At 56.7% G+C, this 3,932-nt stretch overlaps 1 protein-coding gene across 1 annotated transcript in view; it reads right to left on the reverse strand.

The window, feature by feature from the left end:
- MAVS (mitochondrial antiviral signaling protein) overlaps window positions 1-3,932 on the reverse strand; it is a 17,685-nt gene extending 13,753 nt beyond the window's left edge. The window contains exon 1 of the mRNA XM_014524896.2: window positions 3,882-3,932. The gene's annotated coding sequence lies outside the window, so the exon portion shown is untranslated. The remainder of the gene's footprint in view (window positions 1-3,881) is intronic.

Below are 3,932 nucleotides of genomic sequence, written 5' to 3' on the forward strand. Positions count from 1 at the left end.
TCCATGGTAGCTTTGGCCCGTCTAACTGCCTCCCTACAAGCGCGAGCAGAGGAGGTATATTTGTCTTTGGTGATCTCTCCCTGTTTCCACTTTTTGTGTGCTCCCCTTTTGGCCCTTAGGCTGCCCTGGATTTCTGCTAAGGCAGTAAGTGGGAAGGAGGGAAAAGGGGGAGGCTGAGAGAATCAGCCCTGCCCATGATGAGCAACAGCAGCCAGTGCTGGGCACTGGGCAAAAGCAGGAGCTGGCAGTGGGCACACTTACTGCTTCCAAGGCCCTTCTGGCTGTGGCTGCCCAAAGCCCAAGCCTGGGCTGCCCTGTGGCTCCTTCTGGCTGTTGCCCTGCCCTGGGCCTGCGAGGTGGTGGCACAGGAGAGGAGCCACAGGGCAGCCCCAGGGTAGGCTCTGGGCAGCCACAGCCAGAAGTGCCCTGGAAGCAGCGAGTGTACCCACTGCCAGTTCCTGCTTTTCCCCATCACCCAGCACCGGCCGCTACCACTCATCATGGGTACCTCATTTCTCAGTCTCTGTCTGCCCCTTCCCTGCCCTTTCTTCCCCCAACCATCCTGCACCTACAGCACAGCCCCACAGCTTGCATCAGCTCCCAACCCACGCATGTGCATGGCAAGCAGTGCTGGGTGGGCGCCAGCATCAGCTGCAGACGCAGGTGGCAGCTTCCCCCTGGAGATCGGGGCATCTGCCTGAGCCTCTCCTTGGGGTAGAAGGGCAGGCTGGAGGCTGAAGCTGCTGCCCGCGCCCACACCAGCTCCCCCTACCTCCACCCCTGCAGCCCCATCCCACATAGTGAGGTTTGGTGAGCTACTGAGTGTGTGGGGGGGGGGGGGGGGGGGGGCGGAGCCCCGGGTAGAGGGGGGAGACTGACCCAGCCCACAACAGCTCCCCAAAACTCCCTATGTGGCCCTTGGGCCCAAATAATTGCCCACCCCTGGTTTAGACTGAGCAGGGGTTGTTTGGAAGGGATGACCTCCCAAGGGCCCTGCCAGTCCTATTCTCCAATGATTGAAATACACACAGTAATTGAATACTTTCAGTCAGTCCAATGAGTTAACTACCGTATGTTGCAGCACCGCGTTTACTAAACATCTACTGCTATGGCAGGAACCTAGGCTCGCTTGTGGGATATAACACCAAGGACACTCTGCTTGGACTCAAATCCAGTGTCTCAATAAAGATGACCTTTCTCTTTCATATATGCTGTGTTGCAGAGGCGAATAGGAGCTACAGAGGTTAGAGTCAGGTTAGAAAGAGGAGCCTGATCCAAGTGACTTGGAGTCTGGCAGCTCTGCAGGAGCTCCAGCTTGCACAGAGGCCTGCGGGGACAGCGGCTATAGCAAGCCAGCGATAGTTTCACTTCCTGCTCTGAAGCTCCGGGGAACACAAAGAAGCAGGATGCAAAGCTTCTAGTTAGCCCCGGAGGGCTCTCGCAGGAGGACCCCTTGTTCACACACCACCAGGACTTACCTAAACCAAGAGGCAGCAGCACACAGGGGACTAAAGGAGCAATGGTTTGCTGCTGTCAGAGAGTCAAATTCATCCTCCTCTTACGTCACTACAAAGGGCCCATAAACAAGGCAATGCACCCAGTGCTATAAATGCCACTCGTCTCACCAGGTGCAGCATGAAGCACGTGCCCTGTGCTGGCCCCCCTGCGCAGCACGTGTGGCCGATCCAGCCTGCAGCTTGCTGGGCATGTGGCCCCCTGGACACAGGGCGCATGCTGCCCACAATGGCATAGGGGGCCTGATCCACAGTGGACACTATCCCAGACTGGACCCCTGTGCTGCCTGCAGTGCACGCAGCATGGGGTCTGGCCTGTATGCCACATGCAGAAGGGGGCTGGGGTTGGGGCATGATATCAATCTAAATCATACAGTGCCATGGGTCATACGCCTGACACCACTGCCCCAGCCCACAGCAGCTGGGAACCAACCTGGTTCACGCCAGGGAAGAGCCGGTCCCCATCAGGACAGAATCAGGGATACCCAAGTCCCCTCTCTGCAGCCCTGTGGGGCCGAGGCAGGAACTGAATCGTAAAATCCTAGAGAAGTGATGCTGGAAGGGACCTCCGGAGGCCACATCTAATCCAACCCACTGCCCGAGGCAGGATCAGCCCTGTGCAAACCATCCTGTACAAGCCATAAGTGAAACTCTCCATCAGACTGCCATCAAACCTGAAAGAACACAAGGCATAACACCTGAACCTGCCACCAGCGAAGCGGGTACCAGGCACCCAACGTCCTGCTGCTGTGACATGCCGTCAGTACACGCTCAAGCGATGCCACGTAGAGGACCGTGCCCCTGCTACAGAGGAAGGCAAAACCCCTCAGTCCGTACCAACCTGACCAGGAGGTAAAAGCCTTTTCTGCAAGCTGAACGTGCCCAGCTCCTGCCAACCCTCCTCACCCCACCCGCTACCGGGGACACCCCAGGCCTCTTTCAAGCCTGGAGCCCAGAGCCCAGGGAGCCTCGTGCTGGGCCTGTCTTCCCCAGCCAGGCACCCACCCCACCCCACCACACCCCACCCGCAGGGAGAGCTGCAGCGCGCAGCGGGCGCCGGGTGTGTCTCTGTGTATGCGTCTCTATGCATGTGTGTGTCTGTGTGTGCATGTGTGTGCATATCTGTGTGTATGTGCATGTCTCTGAGTGTGTCTCTGTGTGCATGTGTCTCTGTGTGCATGTGTCTGTGGCGTGCGTATGCATATCTATGTCTGTGCATGTGTCTGTGTGCATGCGTGTGCGTATCTATGTCTGTGCATGTGTCTGTGTGCATGTGTCTGTGCATGACTATGTGTGTCCCTGTGTACGTGTCTCTATGCATGTACGTCTCTATGTGCGTGTATCTATGTGTCTCTATGCCCGTGTTTGTGTTCCTGTGTGTCTGAGTGCATGTGTGTTTGCGTGTCTATGTGTGTGTCTCTGTGCACACACGTGTGTCGCTGTGTGCATGTGTTTGTATCTCTGTGTGCATGTGTCTCTATGCATGCAGGTGTCTATGCATGTGTGTGTGCCTGTGTCTCTATGTGTGCACGTGTTTGTGTGTCTCTGTGTAAGTCTATGCATGTGTGTGCATCTGTCTGCGTGTGTCTATGCATGCGTGCTTGTGTGGCTACGTGTATCTATGCACGTCTCTGAGTGCGTCTCTGTGTGCACATCTATGTGTATGTGCATGTCTCTGAGTGTGTCTCTGTGTGCATGTGTGTCTGTGTGCATGCGTGTGCGTATCTATATGTCTGTGCATGTGTCTCTGTGCATGTGTGTATCTGTCTGCGCATGTCTGTGTGCACGTCTCTGTGTGCATGCTTGTGCTTATCTATGTCTGTGCATGTCTGTGTGCATGTCTATGTGTGTCTCTCTATGCATGTATGTGTCTCTATGTGTATCTATGTGCGTCTCTATGCACGTGTTTGTGTTCCTATGTGTCTCTATGAGTACGTTTGCATGTCTCTATGTGTGCATCTCTGTGTGCGTGTGTTTGTGTCTCTGTGTGTGTGTGTCTCTGTGTGCGTGTGTTTGTGTCTCTGTGTGCGTGTGTCTCTATGCATGCGGGTGTCTATGCATGTGTGTGTGTCTGTGTGCATGTGTTTGTGCGTCTCTGTGTGCAAGTCTATGCGTGTGTGTGCATCTATCTATGCGTGTGTGTTTGCGTGGCTACGTGTATCTATCTATGCATCCGTGTGTGTGTGTGTGTGTGTGTGCGCCCGTCTCTGTGCGTGTCTGTGCGTGCGCGCGCATGACCGTGCGCACGCTCGGTGGCCGGCCGGACTCCCCCCAGGCGCGGGCGCTCCGGTCCGCTGCTCCCCTCCCCCCCGCGCCGGGCGCACACGCACACGCACACGCACGCACACACGCGTGCCCCCCTCTCACCTGGCGGCGGCGGCGGCGCACGGACCCGGCAGCAGCAGCGCAGCCCCCGCG

Source organism: Alligator sinensis, unplaced genomic scaffold, assembly GCF_000455745.1.
Source record: "Alligator sinensis unplaced genomic scaffold, ASM45574v1 scaffold23_2, whole genome shotgun sequence".
NCBI classification, from domain to species: Eukaryota; Metazoa; Chordata; order Crocodylia; family Alligatoridae; genus Alligator; species Alligator sinensis.